The sequence below is a fragment of the Myotis daubentonii genome, chromosome 3 (genome assembly GCF_963259705.1).
Source record: "Myotis daubentonii chromosome 3, mMyoDau2.1, whole genome shotgun sequence".
NCBI classification, from domain to species: Eukaryota; Metazoa; Chordata; class Mammalia; order Chiroptera; family Vespertilionidae; genus Myotis; species Myotis daubentonii.
In genome coordinates this window covers 154,943,674-154,968,307 of record NC_081842.1, presented here as the reverse complement: position 1 = coordinate 154,968,307, position 24,634 = coordinate 154,943,674, and the positions used below count along the sequence as shown (strand labels likewise).

Here is a 24,634-nt window from a genome sequence, read left to right as displayed (position 1 = left end):
GCAACAAGAAAAGCCCCAGAGTGAGCAGAAGGAAGGAGATAATAATGATAAGAGCAGAAATAAATGACATAGAGACAAAAACAAACAAACAAAAAACAATACAAAAGATCAATGAAATAAAGAGCTAGTTCTTTGAAAGGATAAACAAGATTGATGAACATCTAGCCAGGCTCACCAAGAAACAAAGGGAGAATACCCAGATAAACAAAATCAGAAATGAAAGAGGCAAAATAACAACATATCCCACAGAAATACAAAGGACTGTAAAAAAATACTATGAAAACTCTATTCCAACAAACTAAACAACCTACAGGAAATGGACATATTCCTAGAAAAATATGACCTCCCAAAAATCAATCAAGAAGAATCAAAAAATCTCAACAGCCTGATAACTAAAATGGAAATTGAAGCAATCACCAAAAAAAAACTTCCAGCAAACAAAAGCCAGGGGCCATATGGCTCAACAGGGGAGTTTTACCAAACATTCAAAGAACTAAAACCTGTCATCCTCAGACTATTCCAAAAAAATTCAAGAGGAAGGAACACTTCCAAGCTCTTTCTATGAAGCCAGCATTACCCTAATCCCAAAACCAGATAAAGACACTACAAAGAAAGAGAACTACAGGCTAATATCCCTGATGAACAAAGATGCTAAAATCTTCAACAAAATGCTATCAACTTGGATCCAGCATTACATTAGAAAGATTATACACCATGACCAAGTAGGATTTATTCCAGGGATGCAAAGCTGGTACAATATCCACAAATCAATAAATGTGATACAACACATAAACAAATTGAGAGACAAAAATCACATAATCATATCATATCAATTAATGCAGAAAATACATTTGACAAAATCCAACACCCTTTCCTGATAAAAACTCTCAGCAAAGTGGAACTAGAGGGATCATAACTCAACACAATAAAAGCCTTATATGACAAACCTATAGCCATACATAATGGGCAAAACTAAAACCATTTCCCCTAAGAACAGGAACAAGACAGGGATGCCCACTTTCACTGCTCCTGTTCAACATAGTACTGGCAGTGCTAGCCATAGACATCAGAGAAGAAGGAGAAATAAACACATCCAAATTGGAAAAGAAGACGTAAAATTGTCATTATTCATAGATGACATGATATTGTACATAGAAAACCCTAAAGACTCCATCAAAAACTACAAGAATTAATAAATGACTTTGGCAATGTAGCAGGATACAAAATTAACATCCAGAAATCTATAGCTTTTTTATACACTAATAATGTACTCACAGGAAGAGAAATTTTAAAAAAAATCCTGTTTACCTTTGCAACAAAAAAATTAAGACACATAGGAATAAATTTAACCATGGAAATAAAGGACCTGTACACCAAAAATTATAGGACGCTGAAAAAAGAGATAGAGAAAGACATAAACAAATGGAAGACTATACCGTGTTCATTAATTGGTAGAATCAACATCATTAAAATGTCCATACAACCCAAAGCAATCTATAGATTGAATGCAATCCCCATTAAAATACCAACAACATACTACAAAGACCACAAACTCTCCAAAAATTCATCTGGAATAAAAAAAAGACCCCGAATAGCTCCAGCAATCTTGAGAAAGAACAAAGTTGGAGGGATCACAATACCAGATATCAAGCTATACTACAAACCCACTGTTCTCAAAACTGCCTGGTACTGGCACAAGAACAGACATATAGACCAATGGAACAGAACAGAGAACCCAAAACTCAACCCAAGCCATGATGCTCAATTAATATTTGACAAAGGAGGCAACAGCATACAATGGAGTCAATACAACCTATTCAATAAATGGTGTTGGGAAAATTAGACGGATACATGCAAAAAAAATGAAACTAGATCATGAACTTACACCATTCACAAAAATAAACTCAAAATGGATAAAGAACTTAAACATAAGATGGGAAACCATTAAAAATCTTAGAAGAATCCATAGGCAGCAAAATAGCAGACATTTGTCATAGCATTATCTTTACCAATACTGCTCCTAGGGCAATGGAAACTAAGGAGAAAATAAACAAATGGGACTACATCAAAATAAAAAGCTTAGGCACAGCAAAAGAAACCATCAACAAAACAACAAGAAATTCCACTGCATGGAAGAACATATTTGCCAATGTTATCTCTGATAAGGGTTTAATCTCCAAAATTTACAGAGAACTCATACAATTTAACAAAAGGAAGATAAACAATCCAATCAAAAAATGGGCAAAGAACCTAAATAGAAAGAGGACATATAGAAGTCCAAGAGACATATGAAAACATGCTCAAAGTCATTAATCATCCAAGAGATGCAAATCAAAACAATAATGAGTTACCATCTCACACCTGTCAGAATGGCTATCATCAACAAATCAACAAACAACAGGTGCTGGCGAGGATGTGGAAAAAAAGAAACTCTCATGCACTGCTGGTGGGAATGAAGAATGGTGCAGCCACTGTGGAAACAGTAGTTTCCTCAAAAAACTAAAAATGGAACTCCCATTTGACCCAGTGATCCCACTTCTAGGAATATATCCCAAGAAAACAAAAACACCAGTCAGAAAGGATATGTGCAGCCCTATGTTCATAGCAGCACGATTTACAATAGCTAAGATTTGGAAACAGCCTCAGTGCCCATAAAAAGATGAGTGGATTAGAAAATAGTGGTACATCTACACAATGGAATACTACACTGCTGTAAAAAATAAGGAATTCTTACCATTTGCAACAGCATTATTATCTATCCCTTATCCCTTCCTCTAATTCCAATAGTCCCCCCTCTGGTCTAAGTGTCAGAATGGCTGTCCTACTTAGGGTGATCCTGATTATGTTGCTAATAGTAATGGAGATGATGGTGGTGGTGGTGGTGGTGGTGGTGGTGGTAGTGATGCTGATGGCATTTCCTATTGGGCAGTCATTAAGCAAACATTTTTCATAGATTATCTTATTTGATTATCATAATCTGGAGAACTGGAAAACATTATGGTAAGTGAAATAAGCCAGTCAGAGAAAGCTAAATATCACATGATCTCACTCATTTGTGGAATATAATGAACAACATAAACTGATGAATAAAAATAGAACCAGAGTCATAGAAGCATCGAATAGACTGTACAACCTATGAGGGAAGGTAGGGGGAGAGGGAGTAAGACTTGATCAACCAAAGGACTTGTATGCATGCATATGAGCATAACCAATAGACACAGACAGTGGGGGGTGGGGGGCGGGCGTGGTTTGAGGGCATGTGCTGGGTGGTGGATGTGGCTGAGGAGAAGTCAATGGGAGGAAAAGGAGACTCATGTAATACTTTAAACAATAAAGAATTTAAATCTTTTTTTAAAAAGGAATAAATCAGGTTAAACTCCAGAAAAAATTCTTAAAGTGTAAAAGAAAAATATATTCCCTCCAAACCCATTAAATAAGTTTATAAATAATTTTGAAATATTAAATTATATGGGAACATTAGTTTGTGTGCCCACATATTTTGATCCCGCTCTGGATATATGCAAGAGCATATCATATTAAAAAGGGGAGAAACATATGGAGGCTGCAGAAGCTTGAGCAAGTCATGATACGGTTTGAGCTGTGCTCTGAGAAGTATTCATCTTTCAAACTTGTGTAAAGGAGACTGAAACAGAGAGATGATTTTAAAGGCTATTAAAAAGATCTATGTAAGAAGTGATGTATTACTATTAATAAATTGTAAGTACTAATAAATACGGAAAAAAGAGTGAAACTCTTCTCTACTTCCTTTATTATCATAACCAAGTACCAAAGGTAATTGAAAAATGTTGACTAAGTATGAGTTATATAGTCTTAATTCTTAGCTCCTCAATGGAAATATTCTCTCAAATTTTGAAAGTTAATTAATCTTTGTACGTAAACAGTCTATAGAGAAATTTTAAGTCATTAAAGTATGAATGTGACATTGCTATTTTGCATATTCATCTACCATGATCAAAATATGAGTTTTTTTACCCATAGTATTCACAAAATTAATGTTTTTCTTAGACTGAGACATTTATAACAAAAGTAATAAAAAAAAACCCTACGATTTATTGAACTATAATTTACTATATGCTAGGCACTATAGTAGGCACTTTCCATGTATTTTCCCATTTAACCTTTACTTCAGCACTGTGAGGCAGGAATTTTATTACATCTCCACTTAACTAATAGAGAATTAAGGCTCAAAAATATGTAATAACTTGCCCCTAATCAGACTAAAGCTAGTAAATGGTGATACTGAGATGCAAGCCCAGGTGTACCCAATTCCAAATCTATGCTCCTTCCACCACCATCCTAATCCCTTCTACTAAACAACATCATTAATTTAGCTGTCACATAAACAAAACCCTGAGTTCCAAGTGGCAGTGAGTTGACAAGTCCCCCATTATTAAAATACTTTAAATTTATTTTTATAAATAGAGACCCAGTGCACGAAATTCATGCACAGGTAGGGTCCCTAGGCCTGGTCAACGATCAGGGCCAATCTGTGGGGTGACCAGCAGGGTGATTGGGGCGTCCCTGCTGGCACCCACTTTGGTTGGCCTGGGGCCTGCGGGCTGGGAGCAGCTCCTCCATTGAGCGTCTGCTCCCTGGTAGTCAGTGCACATCATAGCAACAGGTCATTCCACCAGTCATTCTGCTGTTCAGTCGATTTGCATATTAGGCTTTTATTATATAGGATAATTGTGATATGTTTGTTATGCTATTTCTTTTAGAGTTTTTAAAACAGCTATTTCAACTCTTTAAACTTGACTTTTTAGTAAACTTGAGGTTAGTAATACTACTTATCTCACAGGACTAGAGGCCCAGTGCACAAAATTCGTGCATGGGTAGGATCCCTAGCAGCTGGCAGCTGCCAGCCGGGAACTCCCTTCCCTGGCTGCCAGCTGCAGATCAGGGCCACCCTTTGTTCCACGCCTCCCCGTGGTGGTCAGTACACATCGTAGCGACCAATCGAACTCCTGGTTTGTCAAATATGCAAAGTGAAAGGACACTTTGCATATTAGGCTTTTATATATATAGACTAGAGGCCCGGTGCACAAAAATATGTGTACTCGACAGGGTTGCTCAGCCCAACCTGTGCCCTCTTGCAGTCTGGGACCCCTGAGGGGATGTCCACTTGCTGGCTTAGGCCAGCTCCCCGGGGAGATTGGGACTAAGCTGGCAGTCAGACATCCCTCTGGCAGCCTGGGAGCCCTTGGGGGATATCCACTTGCCAGCGGGGAGCAGGCCTAACCTGCAGTGGGACATACTTAGCGCTGCTGAGAAGGTGGGAGAGGTTCCCACCACCACCACTGTACTGGCAGCCATCAGCCTGGCTTGTGGCTGAGCAGAGCTCCCCCTGTGGGAAAGCACAGACCACCAGGGGGAAGCTCCTGCATTGTGCTTCTGCCCCCTGGTGGTCAGTGTGTGTCACAGTGAGCAGTCATTCCTAGTCGTTCTGCTGTTAGGGTCAATTTGCATATTACCCTTTTATTATATAGGATAGAAGCCTGGTGCATGGGTGGGGGCTGGTTTTCCCTGAAGGGTGTCCCAGATCAGGGTGGGGGGTCCTGCTGGGGTGCCTGGCCAGCCTGGGTGAGTGGCTGATGACTGTTTGCAGGCTGGTCACAGCCCCTTCAGGGTGGGGGTCCCTGTTGGGGTGCCTGGCCAGCCTGGGTAAGGGGCTGATGGCTGTTTTCAGGCTGGCCAAGCCCCCTAATGAGGACCCTCACCCCATAAGGGTGTGGCCAGCCTGGGTGAGGGGCTGATGACTGCTTTCAGGCTGGCCACAGCCCCTTCAGGGTGGGGATCCCCTCTTGGGTGCCTGGCCAGTCTGAGTGAGGGTCTGATGGCTGTTTTCAGGCTGCCCACAGCCCCCTCAGTGTGGGGGTCCCCACTGGGGTGCCTGGACAACCTGGGTGAGGGGCTGATGGACCGTTTTTAGGCTGGCCACACCCTCTTCAGGGTGGGGGGTTCTGCTGGGGCGCCTGGCCAGTCTGGGTGAGAGGCTGATGGCTGTTTGCAGGCTGGCCAAGACCCCCAGAGGAGACCCTCACCCCATGAGGATGTGGACAGCCTGCGTGAGGGGCTGAGGGCCATTTTCAGGCTGGCTACACACCCTTCAGGGTGGGGTTCCTGCTGGGGTGCTGGCCAGTCTGGGTGAGGGGCTGATGGCTGTTTGCAGGCTGGCCAAGCCCCCCAGCCACCCAAGCTCCCATTGGAGGCTGGCTTGAAGCAGGTATCTGGGATTTATTTATCTTCTATAATTGAAACTTTGTTGCCTTGAGTGGAGACCACAACTGGCCAAGGCAGGCAGGAAGCTTGGCTTCCTCCATCACCAGGGCAACCAAGCCTCCTGCTCACTCCAGCTCTGGGGCTGCCGGCCTCCATCTTGGTTGGGTTCATTTGCATATAGTCACTGTGATTGGCTGGTGGGCATGTCTTGGGGAGTAGCAGAGTTGCAGTCATTTTGCATGTTTCTCTTTTTTTAGATTATTTTACTGAGATACTTCTAGTACTGTACTAATTTATTAATAGAGATTAAATCAGATCAAACATTTAAGCATTTGACAAGTTATCTAACACGTATTTAGTGCTAAGTAAATATCAGCAGCTTTATTATCACACTAGAGTCCAGATGCATGAAATTCATGCAAGAGTAGGCCTCCCTTCCCCCGGCTACCGGCACCAGCTTCCCTCCGGCAGCTTAGACCTGGGCTTCCCTCGCAGCCCCAGCTTCATCTGAAAGGTCGTCCAGAAGGATGTCTAGTCTAATTAGCATATTACACTTTTATTATTATAGATTATTATATTTCATAAATATCTTATGACTGATAGTCCAATTCTTTGACCAAGAACCCAAAATCTCCATTACCTTCTACAGCACAAGAGAATTATATCCTTGGTTCTCAATATACAATCATGTAGCACCCACAATCTTAATTTCAAAGGTATCAAAAAAAGTATCTTTCTTCATTAAATTAAAAATGAGGAAATTAAGAGCTCCACTGAACACTGGAATTACAGAGTGCTTCAATTTTACAGCAGTTAATTTTTTAGGTTAGCCTGACATCTAGTGGAATGACTATAGCCATCCAAAACATTTAAAATACATACTTTTTTAAAAACCTAAGACATTGCATTAAATGAAAGGGCAGTATCTTATGTAAAATGTTTAAAATAAAAAATAAGCCCTAGCTGGTTCGGCTCAATGGATAGAGCGTCAGCCTTTGGACTGAAGGGTTCCAGGTTCGATTCTGACCAAGGGCACATGCCTGGGTTGCAGGCTCAATCCCCAGTAGGGGGCATGCAGGAGGCAGCCAATCAATGATTCTCTCTCATCATTGATGTTTCTATCTGTCTCTCCTTCTCCCTTCTTCTCTAAAATCAATAAAATATATTTTTAATTAATTAATTAATTAAAAAGTAAAATCAACATGAGTATTGCTTATGTCAGGCACTGTACTAAATGCTTCCATATATATTATCTCACTCATTTATTTGTTCAAAATCATTATTTAGTACCTGCTATGTACTAGGCACTTAAAATTTTTAAAAAGCAGTTATGATCCCTGTCCTTTTGGAGTCATAGATTAGTGGAGAATAAGTTATTAAACTAATCATTATATAAATTAATAAAATTATAAATTGTGTTTGAATCTATGAACCACTTTAGTAGAGAATCCTAAATTTAGTAGGGAGTTTATTTTAGGAAGGGCCTCTCTGAAGAAGTGATGTGTGAACCAATGTCTAAAGAATAAATAGGAATGGGTATTTAAGACAGAGGGAATAATATATATGAAGTTCCTAGGGTGGAAAAGGTTTGTTGAGCAAATAATTAAAAGGACAGTAGGTCTATAGTTGCAAGGGAGACAGCAGTACCAGATGAGCTTAGAGAGTTATAAGCAGGGACTTTTTTATGTTTAAACAGGTCAATGGCCCTGGCCGGGTGGCTCAGTTGGTTGGAGCATTGTCCCATGCACTGAAAGGTTGCCTGTTCCATTCCAGGTCAGGGCACACACAGATTTGATTTCCCAGCTGGGGTGCTTATGGGAGGCAAACAAGCAATGTTTCTCTTTCATATCGCTCTTTCTTTTTCTCTCCCTCCGCCCCCCGCTTTTCTTCTCCCTCTTCTTCTTCCTCTCCCTCTCCCTCATTCCCTTGCTCTCTCTAAAATCAGTAAAAAATATCTTTGGGTAAGGATTATTTTTTTTTAAAGTTAGGTCAATGTTAAGAACTCAGGATTTATCACTTTATCATAGGTATAAATGGAAGCCATTTAAAGCATTTAAACAGGGAGAGATATATGATGAAATATATGGTTTTAAAAAAACACTGGCTGCTATGGTGAAATGAATAGAAAGGCGGTGAATGTGAATGTAAGAACGATTAGGAACAATTGGAAAAAATTTCAATAGTTAAAACAATAGATGGTTAGAGCTCAGACTATCGTGGTTGCTGTCAAATTATATACAGAGTATGGCAAAAGTATGTTTACAGTTTATTCTTCTACTATTATTATTGCTTATTGTATTATTTTCCATACAAACAACTGTAAACCTACTTTTGCCCCACCCTGTATTTTTTATACTAATAATTGGCACTTTTGAGTGTGTGCTAGGCATTTACATGCATTACCTCATTTAATCCTCACAGTGACCATATGAAGTAAGCATTGTTAATATATTGGTTCTACAGACTAAAAAACTGAAGTTCACAGTCAAAGACAAGTACCATATGATTCCCCTCACATGTGGAATTTAATGAACAAACTGAACTACCAAGAAAAATAGAGACAGACTCATAGATAGCAGGCAGACAGCTTTGGTAGGGTGGGGGAGGGTAGGTGGGGGGATTAAGCAAAAAAGAAATAAGAGAGAGAGAAACTCATGGACGAGGACAGCAGTGTGGTGATTGCTGGGGGAAGAGAGGTAGGGGTAGATGAAGGCTTAGAGGGGATAAATGGTGATAGAAAAAATAAAATGACAGAAGCAGATGTAGGCAGGCTGGAAAGGATATTTCCATTCTCCTCCAGGAAAACAGTTCTCTGGAGTATATTTAGTGGGCTTTCAGTATTTAAATCTGCAGAATTTTCTGGTGCAATATTTAATACTGTAGATCATTACTTTCTTTAAAACTCTCTAGTCCTTTTTAAAAGTAGACAAAAAAGTCTAAAAAATATTATAATGAATGCCCATACACACTAGTTTAAGTAATCCAAATAAAACTCCAAATCAATTCTCTTCCCTTATCCCAGAGATAATCACTATTTTTAATTAGGTGTTTCTCTTTTTTTATGCTTTCTTTTATCATTTTACCACTTATGTATATTGTACAGGTGTCATATGAATACATGTATAATATGTATGAATACATGTTTAAACAATATATACTACTGATGTGAATATTTTAGTCTTTCAATTACAATTTGTGATAAATTTTTTTAGTCTGTCCAAAAGTACCAATTTGGGAACTCCTAAGGGACAGTTTAGTTGCATATTAAATTCTAAATTTATTGATTTCTTTTCCCCCTTCAGCTCTTTGAAGTTACTGTTTAATTAGCTTCTGGCTTCCACTATTGTTCTTGAGAACTCTGTTGCTGCTCTATTTAATAGTTATTTATTCGTAGGTAATCTGTCTTTTATATTTTACTAGAGGCTCAGTGCACAAACTTTGTGCACTCAGGGGGGCCCTCAGCCCAGCCTGCACCCTCTCACAGTCTGGGAGCCCTCGGGGGATGTCCGACTGATGGCTTAGGCCCATGGGGAGCAGGCCTAAGCTGGCAGTCAGACATCCTTAGTGCTGCCATGGAGGCAGGAGAGACTCCTGTGACCTCCGCTGCACTCGCCAGCCATGAGCCCAGCTTCTGGCTGAGCAGCGCTCACCCTTGTGGGAGTGCATTGACCACCAGGGGGCAGCTCCTGCATTGAGCATTTGCCCCTTGGTGGTCAGTGTGCAACACAGTGATCAGTTGTTCCACCGTTTATTTGCATATTCACCTTTTATGCGTGTGGGATCAGGCCAAAACCAGCTCTCCAACATCCCCCGGAGGGTCCTGGATTGCAAGAGGGCGCAGGCCAGACTGAGGGACCCTACTGGTGCACACTTGGGGCCAGGGAGGGATGTGGGAGGTTGGCCAGCTGGGGAGAGAAGTGGGAGGGCTCCAGGGCATGTCCAGCCTGTCTCACTCAGTCCTAATCACCCGGACCCCAGCAGCAAGCTAACCTACTGGTTGGAGCGTCTGCCCCCTGGTGGTCAGTGCACATCATAGCGAGTGGTTGAGCAGCCTTAGAATATCATTAGCATATTATACTTTGATTGGTTGAATGGATGACTGGACACTTAGCATATTAGGCTTTTATTATATAGGATTCATTTCTAGAGTTTACCTTTGTCTTTGCAGTAGTACAATTTCACTGCCTAGCATGTACTTCTTTTTATTTATTCTGCTTGAAACTCCTGATTATTGACTTTGAGACATTATTTTATCAATTCTGGAAAATTATCAACCATTGTATCATCAAATTTGTCCCTCTTCTTTCTTATCTTTCTTTCTGAAAATCTTGTTGGATAATATCCTGATCTTTCTCTCTCTTCATTTTTCTTAATTCATGTGGGGTTTTTCATTTCCTATTTCTCCATGCTACCTACTGTATAATTCTCTCAGAACTATCTACTATTTGCTAATATCTTTACATTAACCAGGCCATAAGATTTTATTTTAATGATTGTATTTTAATTTTTTTTAATATGTGTTCTTATTTTCACAGTGTCTTACTATTTTCTTTAGATTTTAATCGTCCTTTCCTTCTTACTCTCTATATCTCCTAATGGAGATCTTATCTATCATATCTATGCAAATGACTCCAAAGTCTATCTTTAACCCAGTATTCTCTCCCAAGGTTTAATTACATATTCCAATTACCTTCTAGACGTTACCAAATGTTTCATGTCTTATGCTATCAATTTACCTGACTACTCCATGAGTAGTAGAGTAACAATGTGCCCTTCCTGTGACTTTCTATAGCCCTTATTTGTTCTACTCAATTAATACTTAGCAATACAGCCTCACAGTTGGTGTTCTTTACATATGAATAAAACTAGATTATATGCCCTCAGAGAATAAGGATCATGTTTTGTGCTTCTTAGCAAGACTTTGAATATCCTTAACTCTACCACAACCACTTGAATGCCTTCAAAGCTAGACTTTCTTAGATTTGACTTCCCATACCTTACATGTACCTGTCCTTTAACAGAAGGAACAATCTTAAATTTGTCCTCCATCAAATTTACCATAGGGATTGTTCATAATATGTACTTGATTGTTGATGTAATTGGTAAATAACACATAAGTGGGACCTTTTGAAATTTCCTTGGGAATTTAAGAGTTTAAATTTATACCACTCCTATACCTCAAACCATCAGTGAATAGCTGATATGTACCTTTCAATATAGAAAGCTTATATCGAGTGTAAGTTATATTAACTTAAATTACAACAATATGGGCTAGCCTATTATTTTATTCTTCCTTTCAGTCTTCATCCCAAGTCACAAAGTAATATGACTATCTAAAATATAAAGTAAAATTATAATTAAGCTTTATTTTACAGTGGATTCAGTACTCCCAGTGAAAACATGGGCATAAAAGGCAAGATAATTTTAGAAACTTGGAAAGAAAATACTATTGCCAGTAACCTAGGACTTTAACTCAGGATCAAAGGTTATGGTGAACTAAATTATTCCAAGATTCTAAGCATAATAAGAAAGAAATTATATCTTCCTGAGGTGAGGGACGGTTTCAGCTTGTTAGGTAGTATATATGGCAAGTAAGGTGGATTGTGTCAAAAGCTGGTTTGTTTAGTTTTTTTTATTTAAAACTAGAGGCCCGATGCACGAAATTCGTGCAAGAGTAGGCCTTCCTTCCCCCGGCTGCAGGCACCGGCTTTCCTCCGGCCACCAGCAGGCAGGCACCCAGAACCCAGGCTTCTCTTCAGACCCAGGCTTCCCTCGCAGCCCTGGCTTCGTCTGGAAGGTCGTCCAAAAGGACGTCTGGTCTAATTAGCATATTACACTTCTATTATTATAGATGTAATGAAGTTTTAATCATTATATTAATTCTTAAATATAAAATACTAGACAAAATTAGATTCCTTACTCTTGCACAATAAATATTTGAGAAGACAATGAAGTTTTTTCCTCCCTCTCTCTTTTATACAATGTACACATTCCTTTTGTAAAACAGGAGGGCAGTATTTAAGTGTACATGTGTAAATTCCTCTTCATCCTCCTAGTCCCCTTCCTCTCTCTGTCTCCTCTATATGTACCATTCTGAACCAACATGGGAATATGAATATATATATATATATATACACACACACACACACACACACACACTAGAGGCCTGGTGCACGAAATTTGTGCACTGGGGGGTGGGGTTCCCTCAGCCCAGCCTGCCCCTCTCACAGTCCAGGAGCCCTCAGTGGATGTCCTACTGATGGCCACAGTCTGGCAGCAGAGGCTTGGAGCAGGCGTGCCGTGTGTGTGTGTGTGTGTGTGTGTGTGTGTGTGTGTGTGTGTCTGTCTGCTAGGGCCTGCCCCCAGCCACGCCATGTAGGCTCAAAGCAGTTGCCATGTGTGTGTGTGTGTGTGTGTGTGTGTGTGTGTGTGTCCCCACTGGGGGTCTGCCCCCAGCCACATTGGAGGCTCAGAGCAGGCACTGTGTGTGTGTGTGTGTGTGTTTGTGTGTGTGTGTGTGTCTGCTGGGGGCCTGCCCCCAGCCACACATGGAGGCTTGGAGCAGGAGCCCCTCTGTGTTGATCTCTCAGGCTCCTGGCCTCCACTGCATGTTGTACTCTCCCTTGAGCTATGGCCAGGATGGGGGTGCTGCTTACAAGCCGGGCTTTCCTGCTCCCAGATCGCCATGGCGACCGGGGAGAAGGCACAGCTGGGGGCTGCCCTCAGGCCGGGCTTGCTTTCCTGCTCCCGGATCAGGTGCAGCTGGGGGCTGCCTACAGGCCGCACTTTTCTACTTACCGATGGCTGGATCACCACAGCTATCCAGGGCCCAGCGGCACTTTCCTGCTCTCCAATAGTCATAGGGTCCCAGCTGGGGGCGGGGCTTAGCAGTGCAGGGCTCAGGTGGCACAGGGGTCCCGGCTGGGGGTGGGGCTTATGCCCCACTGCCCAGGGCTGCACATGGGGCCCGGATGGCAGCTCGTGCTGTCCCACCCTGGCTGTAGTATAGGATAGAGACCTGGTGCACGGGTGGGGGCCGGCTGGTTTGCCATGAAAGTGTCCTGGATCAGAGTGGGGGGCCCGCTTGGGTGCCTGGCCAGCCTGGATGACGGGCTGAAGGCTGTTTGCAGCTGGTCACACCCCCTTCAGGTTGGGGGTCCCCACTGGGGTGCCTGGCCAGTCTGGGTGAGGGCCTGAGAGCCGTTTTCAGGCTGGAGGGCAATTTAAGCTCCCAGCCTCTCCTTTTTGTCTTTTTTTTTTTTATTCTGGGATTTATTTACCTTCTATAGCTGTCACTGGAGCTGAGAACCGGCTCCAGCTCTGAGGGCTGAAAGCAGGTTTCTAGGTTTGTTTGGCTTCTATAATTGAAACTCTGTTGCCATCACAGCAGCTCTAAGCTCTGAGGCCAAAACTGGGTGAAAGCAGGTCTCTGAGCTTGTTTAGCTTCTATAATTGCAACATTGTTTCTTGGAGTGCTGCTCAGAGCCCAGCAGCGGCAGGCCGGGAACATTGGCTTCCTCCATCACTGGAGCAAGCAAGCCTCCTGTTCGCTTCAGCTGCATGGCTGCCGGCCGCCATCTTGGTAGGCAGTTAATTTGCATATCCTGCTGATTAGCCAATGGGAAGGGTGTCATACTAGAGGCCCAGTGCACAAAAATTTGTGCACTCATTGGAAGGGGAGGCCCCTCAGCCTGGCCTGTGCCCTCTCACAGTCTGGGAACCCTCGGGGGATGACCACCTGCTGGCTTAGGACCACCCCCCGGGGGATTGGGCCTAAGCTGGGAATCAGACATTCCTCTGGCAGCCCAGGAGCCCTCAGGGGATGTCTACTTGCCAGTGGGGAGCAGGCCTAAGCTGCAGTCTGACATCCTTAGTGCTGCTGAGGAGATGGGAGAGGCTCCCACTACCACCACTGTACTGGCAGCCATCAGCCTGGCTTGTGGCTGAGCAGAGCTCCCACTGTGGGAGCGCACTGACCACCAGGGGGCAGCTCCTGCATTAAGCGTCTGCCCCCTGGTGGTCAGTGTGTGTCATAGTGACCAGTCATTCCCAGTTGTTCTGCTATTAGGGTCAGTTTGCATATTTCCCTTTTATTATATAGGATAGAGGCCTGGTGCATGGGTGGGGGCCAGCTGGTTTGCTCTGAAGGGTGTCCCGGATCAGGATGGGGGTGCCGTTGGGGTGCCTGGCCAGCCTGGGTGAGGGGCTGATGGGTGTTTGCAGGCTGGTCACACCCCGTTAAGGGTGGGGTCCCCACTGGGGTGCCTGGCCAGCCTGGGTGAAGGGCTGATGGCTGTCTGCAGCTGGTCACACCCCCTTTAGGGTGGGGGTCCCCACTGGGATGCCTGACCAGCCTGGGTGAGGGGCTGATGGCTGTTTGCAGGCTGGTCAAGCCCCCCCACAATGGGGACCCTCACCCGATGGAGGTTGGCCAGCCTGGGTGAGGGGCTGAGGGCCATTTTCAGGCTAGCCAAGCCCCCCGGCGATGGAAGCTCCCAGCCTCTACATTTTTTCTTTTTTTTTTTTATTCTGTGATTTATTTACCTTCTATAATTGAAACTTTGTTGCCTTCAATGGAGCTCAGAGCCGGTACGGCAGGCGGGAAGCTTGGCTTCCTCCATCACTGGAGCAACCAAGCCTCATGCTCACTCCAGCTCCGTGACCACAGCCAGCTGAAAGCAGGTATCTGGGGTTTATTTATCTTCTATAATTGTAACTTTGTTGCCTTCAGTGGAGTTCAGAGCCGGCTGCGGCAGGCAGGAAACTTGGCTTCCTCCATCACTGAAGCAAGCAAGCTTCCTGCTCACTCCAGCTCCATGGCTGCCAGCCGCCATCTTAGTTGGGTTAATTTGCATATACTCGCTCTGATTGGTTGGTGGGCGTGGCTTAAGGCATAGCAAAGGTACGGTCAATTTGCATGTTTGTCTTTTGCCGGGAGCCGGTCCATCCTTGCTGTTTCAAGGGACCTGGCATATATGGCATACTGTTCTTAATATGTTTGCTCACCTTCTTGGCACTGTGTTTTAACCAAGGTCACCTCTCCGAGAAAGGTTGAATCCCCAGGTAGGGATTTTCCCTGAAGTTAGGGAGGGAATAAAACCCCTCAACTAAGTGCCAGGCGGGTAATTAATCCCTTTAACTATGAACAATCATGCTTAAACTACATAATCTTTTCTCCCTGGAATGGAGATAAGAAACGCCCTAACCTTTGTAATAGAGATTGATAGGATTGAATCAACTGGTATAAATACAGTTGTAACAAGACAGAAACAGACAGAACTCAGAACAAGACAGCAAGAGACAGAACTCAGACAGGGCTTGGAAGACAGGACCAAGAGAGACAGAGCCTAGGCACAGAACCTACACAGAACGTTCTCTAGGGACAGAAGAACTTCGCTGGCGAGAGCATGCCGGAGGATCCTGGACAGGGACTGGCCTCGGAGCCTGGAGGCAAAGCCTGGTGAGAGAGCATGGCAGGGGATCCTGGACTGAACCTGACTGCGGAGATTGGCAAGAGAACCTGACCAGGACCTGGCCACAGAACCTGGCTGGAGATCCGAAGCAGAACCTCTCTGGAGATCGAGACCATTCCTTCTTCACCGACTCCGTCCACACCTTTGGGGACCCCTGGACCTGCTGGGGTTGGACCCCGGCAGTCTTTTATTAGATTAGATACATATACTGTATATTCTTTTTAAATAAATAAATGGAATTATACTAAGGTTATATTATATGAGTTGCTTTTTTCTCTTAATATAATTTAGAATTCTTCCCATTTTAGTGCATATTTATCTCCATAATTATTTTAATAATTGTATAGTGTTCTAGATTACAAATGCACAATCAGTCATAAAACCATTTCCTTACTAATTAACATTTATTTCCAGCTTTTTAGTATTAAAATTAGTGTTACAAAAAATATCTTTGTATAATTATTTTTGTACACATAAAAAGGGTTGAAAAACATTTTAAATTCTATAAATATGCAAATTACTACTCCAAATGTATTTATCAATGTGTGTTTCCCCCACACATTCCAGTGTATGTGAGTGCTTGTTTTCCTTGGGATGAAGACTAAAAGGAAGAGTAAATAATAGATCAATAATGTCAATAACAATGGACATTAATGCTGACTCTGTTTAACTCCCTACTGAAAATATTTCCATTTTAAATGTTAAAAATAATATTTTAGCACTTTCCGATATGTGTGCTCACTGCTAGTCCTTGCTGCCCCACTCACAGTGTTCACAATACCCTGTGAATAAAGAAGACCAGCAAATCAATGAGGGTACAGTAAGTGGTGTAGATGCCACCAACCGCTTATACTTAAAGTAATGACGGAAGGAAAGGGCAAACCATAATTCCTCTTCCTTTTGGTCTTCCTTACTCATCAGTAAGCCAAGGGTAGAAAATATTGGTAGAATGTACATAAATAAAAAAATGAAGTTTTAAAAACTGAGTTAGTCTTGTGTAGCATTTGCACTATTTTGGTAAGAATAAAATGCAGACATGTGCACACTATGAAATATAAATAGTGTCATTTCAATGACTATGCATAAATGTTAAATGCTTTTATATTTGCATTTTTAAACTGGCATTGTAAAATATGAAGATGTATGGTAAAATTCAGGCTAATAACTTAAATTTTTAATTTTTCTGTACTTTGAATGGCATTAAATAGCAAATAAATATACTATAAAAGTTGAGAGAATATGAAAGTAAGGAAAAAGTTTTGGAGTTTCTTTAGTATCTTTTCATGGCACTTTTCTCCTGCTTCTTCAATAAGGGGCTCCATACTTTCATTTTGCACTGAGCCCTGCAAGTTATGTTGTCAGCCCTGTTTATCAGTCTAAAAACTGAAAGGAAGTTACAGTACAGTAGACTTTCAGTTCCTGCCTGGCAGATATTAAGAATTACTTATTCTACAACTACTAGAGGCCCGTTGCATGAAAATTCGTGCACTCAGGGGGTCCTTCAGCCCACCCTGTGCCCTCTTGCAGTCCAGGAGCCCTCGGGGAGCAGGCCTAAACTGCAGTCTGGCCTCCCTCTACGGGAGGTGAGGGGATCCCCGATTGCCCCTCAGCCGCCCCTGGTCACCACAGCCACCCCCCCCCCAATCGCTGGCCCTTCCCTCTGCCTGTTGGCACCCACCTTGGCTGGCCTGGCACCTCTCACTCACTGGCCCTGCCCCCCGCTGACCTGTAGCTCCACCTTTTGGTCTATTTGCATATGAGGCTTTTATTATATAGAATTCGTCCTTTCTTCTTTGCTAACAGTACCCTTGTTTTGTTCAGAATGACAATGTGTCTTGTTGAAAAATGAGTGATTTTTAACATGACACAAGCATTTATCAAAATCTATTGCATTTACAAGGAAACAAATGACCGAGGTCTGGACAATGAGATGTAAACAATAATTGTTCTTTGGGGCTTATGAAAGAGCCATTTTGGAAGGAAGGAAGGAAGAAAGGAAGGAAGGGAGGAGAGGGGGGGAGGGAGGGAGGGAGGGAGGGAGGGAGGGAGGGAGGGAGGGAGGGAGGGAAAGTGAGTCTGTCTCAGGTGGCAAATATCTTTTGCCTTTACCTTTCAGCCTTTTTCTTCTGTGAAAATATATGTGATGTCTAGAAGTACAGGAGACGTCTTGAGATACGAGAATGAAAGCTACAGGCTACGAAAAGGAAGATAGAAACACAGAAATCTGATTGCCTCTGAACTTTTTAGTAGGTGAGAAAATAAATCCCAATTTGGGTAAGTCACTATAATCAGGTTTCTGTTATATGAACTGAACACAATCAATCCCTAACTAATACAGGCAGACTAGATAACATGAAAACTCTTCCACTACAGATACCTAGTAATGCTGGGTGCAAAAAATATATGTTTTTAATATATACTTGAGCTTTTTTAAAAAGGCAGAGAAATACTTAGGTGGCAGAAATTAAAAAGGAACTGAACCTCTGAGCCGAAAGCATATAATATGACCCTGTCTTGAGTGAGGAGGGGTTTGGATGAAGAATGTGCTTCAATTTTTAAACTCATGTGGTAACCAGAGATAAGACTTTGGGCCCTTAGTGCAAGCAGAAATTAAAAATTATGAATTCCTCCTCATTCATGCCCTTCCTCACATATATAAATTGAAAATCTGAGATCTGTAACCTCAGTGAAAGGGCAAACTAGATAAAATTCACTCCCTAGCACAGCAAAATGACTAGGAAGCTTTTCTATCATGGCATGAGCTCGAAAAGAGAAGGAAAAAAAGGTCTCCAAGAGAATTTGTATTTGTGATTTGTGCTCCTGCTGATTTAGGTTTCAACTTTACAATGTCTGAATGACCTTGGGACTTATAAGCCCAGAAATAAATTCATATAAAAACTGGTCACTCACCAGTGATAATTTTAGGATCTCTGACAAAAACATTTTTTTAAAGTCCTTAAAAGTGAGTTGATTTTTTTAAAAAGCTACAAGACCAAAATGGAAACAATCCAAAAACAATGGGGATCAAGAGACAAAACAAACAAAAGAGTTAGACACTGGTCCTGATTGAAAAAGGATACATCTATATGATACCACTTATATAGTTTAAAAATATAAAATAGTATCATTTATAAATATATATAGTCAGTAAAAGTATAAAAACGTAATAGAAATTGTTCATATCAATTTAAGAATAGCAGTTAACTCTGAGAGAGAGAGAGAGAGAGAGAGAGAGAGAGAGAGAGAGAGAGAGAGAGATATCAAGTTTCAAAAACAGAGTGAAGGACTGCCCCAGCCATTGTGGCTCAGTTGGTTGGGTGTTATCGCATGCACTGGAAGGTTGCTGGTTGATTTCCAGGTCAGGGAACATATGTGGGTTGCAGGAATATATCCCAGGTAGGGGGTGTATAGGAGGCAGCCAACAGATGTTTCACTGGCATATTCATGTTTCTCTCTCTCTCTCCATCTCCCTTTCTCTCTAATTATCAATTAAAAATAAAAAGACTGAAGAACTGATTCTGATTTAAGGAAAATTGAGCATCATAAGAACTGGATTTAACACCTGATCTTGGCTTGCATGCTTTTGCTATAAAGACATTATTAGAATAATCAGCAAAACTTGAATGAGGTTTCTGGGCAAGCATGTACATAAGTTTTGTACTATTCCTGCAAAAGTTTTGTTAGTTTAAAATTGTATCAATATAAAAATTGTTTTTAAAAAGAAGAGGATGGGTTCCTGTTCAAGATGGCGACTTAGGAAGATTCTTAACTCACCTCCTCCCATAAAAACACCAAGTTTACAGCTACATATGGAACAACTTCCTCTTGAAAAAAAGAAAAACGTTGCTGGCTGAACAATGACTACAGATCAAGCAAATAAAAAGAAAATCACATAGAAATGGGTAGGAGAAGCTGGGCCACAATATCATCATAAACCCCACCTCCAGCATGGCAACTCACAATCTAGAGGGAATTCAAATCCTGAGAAACTAAGAGTTGAACTCCACATCAGACACCTCAGCTTTTTTATTATTAGTATTATTTCAGAGAGGAAGGGAGAAGGAAAGAGAGATACAAACATCAATGATGACGGAGAATCATTGATCAGCTGCCTCCTACACACCCCACACCGGGGATCGAACCCAAAACCCAGGCATGTGCCCTGACTGGGATGAAACCATGACCTCCTGGTTCATAGGTTGACGCTCAGTCATTGAGCCACGCCAGCCAGGCCATCTCAGCTTTTAATAACCATACCTGAGAGGTAAGCCCACAAAACATCTAGCTTTGAAAATCAATAGGGCTCACATCCATGATATTCACAAGTCTATAGTGGTCAGAGAAATGGCTCATAAAGGGCTTGTTTGCTAGGACTCACCCATTCCAGGACCCAGCCCACTGGCAGCCAACAGTGCTCTGACTTTAAATGATAGAGGCTCGCTGCTTATATTAAAGTATTGGCCTGAGGGATCGACATCTAATTGAACACATACACATCTAAGAGACTGCTGGAACACTCTCCAGGGACAGAGGCTGGTGGGCCCTATCTCTGTGTTCTTGCTCTGCCTTGTTTAGGCTGAGGGCTCCATCTTTCTTTTTTTCCTGTGGGTCCCATCTTATGCGCTTCCTCTGCCTCATTCTAGCCAGTGGTTGCCATCTTTGGGCTCTTGCTCTGCCTTTCTCTAGCCAGCATGTACAACCTTTTTTTTTCTTTTTCCAGCAAGTGCCATCTTTACACTGCCCCTTGGCCTTACTACAGCCAACTAGTTGGCACCTTCTTTGTGCTGTCCCTCTGCTGCACTCCAGATGACAGTACTTTCCAGAAGTGGGTTTTTAAACATCTCTGGTACCCTGATTTGTGTAGCTATCACCCATAATGCCCCTTCATTTCCTAGCTCTGAAGACCAAGGGGGGCTTGCATTCCTGGGTCCCATAGGACTATAACTAATCAGAGAGACCATTCCTGACAAGCTACCACTCCTGGATATTGCACAGACAACACACTGAAACACCACCCCCACCCCCATTCTTTCTATGAAATAGGACTATTTGCTGGTGCAGGAGCTTTGACTTGAGGGTCAGGCTTCTGGTTTGACACATATGTAAAGCCTTAAAGAAGTGCTCTTAGGGAACAGAGGCCAAGGGGTGCCATCTTTGTGCTCTCCTTCTGCCTCACTCCAGCTTGCCAGCATTGTGGAGTAAAAAGCTTATACCTTTATCTGATGTTCTGATTTTTGCTATTGCTATCAGGAGACACTTCTACATGGTCTAGTCCTGGTGGCCAGTAGGGCTTATGCTCATAGATTCCATAGGACTGTAACCAAGGAAAAAAGAGTTCTTAATCAGCTATCACCCTCAGGCCATAGCAAGAGGTAACAGACCCAAAATCTCTATGAAAGAGCCTATTAGCTAATCATCATTGATGCACCCTGAGAGATAGGCTTACAATGAAACACAAATCTGAGGACTGACTGTAATCCTTTCCATAGACCTCAGAGAGCAAATACTATCTCTGTACTCTCCCTCTGTCATGCTTTAGAGCACCAGTATCTCCTGGAGGGGAACACTTAGGCGTGTCTGGTGCTGTGAGTTTTATGTCTGGTGCTCTAGTTTCTACACTACCACCCAGGGGACACTCCTTGACAACCTGGTTCTGGTGGCCAAGGGGCCTTGTATTCCTGAATTCCATGGGACTATAATAATCGGAGAGAGGGTTCTGGGCAGGCTTCTACCCCCAGGGCACTGCAAAGACAAGAGGCTGAAACACATCCCCAATATTTCTATGAGACAGGTCTACTTGCTTGTCCTGGAGCTTCAGTCTAAGGGGAAGGCTTCAGGATTGGCACACACTGAGGCCTTAAGAGCTACTCTCAGGGAACAGGCCAATGGACACCACCTTTGCACTTTCCCTCTGCCTCAGTACAGTTCACTGGTCTCTCCAAGAAAATAGCTTATACACTTGTCTGAAGCCCCTATTTCTATGACTACCACCCAGGGGACACCTCCATATCAGCTGGCTCTGATGGCCAGTGGGACTTAGGCTTACAGTCCCATGGGACTATAAGGATAAAGATAAAGAAAGATAAAGATAAAGATAGATAAAGATAAAGAAAGATAAAGATAAAGATAAAGATAAAGATAAAGATAAAGATAAAGATAAAGATAAAGATAAAGATAAAGATAAACTACCTGAGTGTCTGGTTTCCAATCAGCTTCAATCTGCTGACTAAGATCTTCCCCTTTGGGACATTAAAAGTCTTTTTTTTTTTTTTTATTAAATCTTTATTGTTCAGATTATTACATTTGTTCCTCTTTTCCCCCCCCCCATAACTCCCCTCCTCCCAGTTCCCGCCCCACCCTCTGCCCTCACTCCCCACCCACTGTCCTCATCCATAGGTGCACGATTTTTGTCCAGTCTCTTCCCGAATCTCCCACACCCTTTTCCCCCCCAAGAATAGTCAGTCCATTCCCTTTCTATGTCCCTGATTCTATTATAATCACCAGTTCATTCTGTTCATCAGATTATTTATTCACTTGATTCTTAGATTCACTTGTTGATAGATGCATATTTGTTGTTCATAATTTGTATCTTTAGCTTTTTCTTCCTCTTCCTCTTCTTAAAGGATACCTTTCAGCATTTCGTATAATCCTGGTTTGGTGGTGGTGAACTCCTTTAGCTTTTCCTTATCTGTGAAGCTCTTTATCTGACCTTCAATTCTGAATGATAGCTTTGCTGGATAAAGTAATCTTGGTTGTAGGTTCTTGGTATTCATCACTTTGAATATTTCTTGCCATTCCCTTCTGGCCTGCAAAGTTTCTGTTGAGAAATCAGCTGACAATCGTATGGGTATTCCCTTGTAGGTAACTCGGTTTCTTTCTCTTGCTGCTTTTAAGATTCTCTCTTTGTCTTTTGCTCTTGGCATTTTAATTATGATGTGTCTTGGTGTGGTCCTCTTTGGATTCCTTTTGTTTGGGGTTCTCCGCGCTTCTTGGACCTGTAAGTCCATTTCTTTCACCAGGTGGGGGAAGTTTTCTGTCATTATTTCTTCGAATAGGTTTTCAATATCTTGCTCTCTCTCATCTTCTGGCACCCCTATAATTCTGATGTTGGTACGCTTGAAGCTGTCCCAGAGGCTCCTTACACTATCCTCGCATTTTTGGATTCTTTTTTCATTTTGCTTTTCCCGTTGGGTGTTTTTTGCTTCCTCGCATTTCAAATCATTGACTTGATTCTTGCACTCCTCTGGTCTGCTGTCGGGGGTCTGTATAATATTCGTTATTTCAGTCCGTGTATGCTTAGTTTCTAGTTGGTTCCCCAATATAAGATCGAGGGTCTTATTAGTTTTCGTGTAGATCTCATTAAGTTTATCGGCAGCTTCTAAACAGTTCTTGAGAGACCTTAAAAGTGTGGTTCTGAACTCTATATCTTCCTTTGACAATTTTGTCCTGTTTCTTTGTCTCCGCATTTTGTTATGCTTCCTTGGTGCACCCCCTAGTGGTCTTTGTTCGCAGTCTTATAGTTAAATCTTGATTGTTGTAGCTAATTCCAGGGAGGGTTTGACCTCCAGGCCAAGTGGCTATGAGGATCAGCTGTGTCAGCAGTGAGAGAACTTCTGTCCTCTAGGGAGGTGCTAATCTAGCCTTTGCCTGAGGCTATCCGGCAAATGGTTCTGCGCTGGGCTTGGGCGGGGCGGGTCGCACAGGATCAACAGGGTGGGCCGGAGAGAGCAGTTATGGCGGCTCTCAGTCCTGTCCCCAGGGGCTCTGCCTCTCTGAGTCCCAGCACCCGCTGCAAAGCTGGGAGAGAAAGCTGCACTCGCTCTGACCGAAGCCAGACAGTCCCGCTTCTCCCGTTTGAGTCTGGGTCCCTAAAGACTCGCCCGGATCTGGTGCTCAGAGTCTTCGACTCCCTCCCGATTGAAAACAACAACCGCGCCCTCCACCGACAGCCCGCTCTGCGCACTCCGCACCTCAGAATTTGACTTCAGCACTGCGCCTCCTCTGAGTGTCCGTGTGCGTTTCTCTTTCCTCCTAGTTGTAGGACTTCCACTCAGCCAGCGTTCCTGTGGTTCTGGGTGATGTCCCTTCCGTTTTTTGGTTTCACTTTTGACACACCCTCAACTACTAAATAAAAAAGGTTGCTTGGCCATAACTGGTTTGATTCAGTGGATAGAGGCTGCGGACTGAAAGATCCCAGGTTCCATTCCAGTCAAGGGCATGTACCTTGGTTGCGGGCACATCCCCAGTAGGGAGTGTGCAGGAGGCAGCTGATTGATGTTTCTCTCTCATTGATGTTTCTAACTCTCTCTCTCCCTGCCTCTCTGTAAAAAATCAATAAAATATATATTTTTTAAAAAAGGTTGCTTGGAAAATTACAAAGGTTTGAGAGACAACAAGAGTTAAGGCAGGACTGAACAATGAGATGCGTCTGCTTGCAACCCTTTAAGAGTGGAAGAAGTGATTGTTTCAGCTAAAGCATATAAACCAACACAGAGTCAAACAAAATGAAGAAACAAAGGAATATGTTCCAAACAAAAGAATAAGACAAAACTCAAAAAAATTATTTGAAAAATAATGGCTAAAAACTTTCCTAATTTGGAGAAGGAAACAGACATCCAAATTCAAAAAGCCCAGAGAGTTCCAAAATGAAGAACCCAAAGAGATCCACACCAAGGCACATGTAATCAAAATATCAAAAGTTAAAGACAAGGAAAGAATCTCAAAAACAGCAAGAAAAATATAACTTGTTACATACAGAAAACCCCAATGAACTTAGCAACAAATTTTTCAGCAGAAACTTTCCAGGCTAGAAGGGCGTGAAATGATATATCAAAGTGCTGGAAAATAAGTATTTCCAACTAAGAATTCTATACCAGGCAAAACTGTCATTCAAAATTAAAGAGATCAATTGTTTTTCAGAC

At 42.5% G+C, this 24,634-nt stretch overlaps 1 long non-coding RNA gene across 2 annotated transcripts in view; it reads right to left on the bottom strand.

The window, feature by feature from the left end:
* The window catches only part of LOC132230878 (uncharacterized), a 116,961-nt gene that overhangs the window by 83,148 nt on the left and 9,179 nt on the right, over positions 1–24,634 (bottom strand). The window lies entirely within an intron of this gene.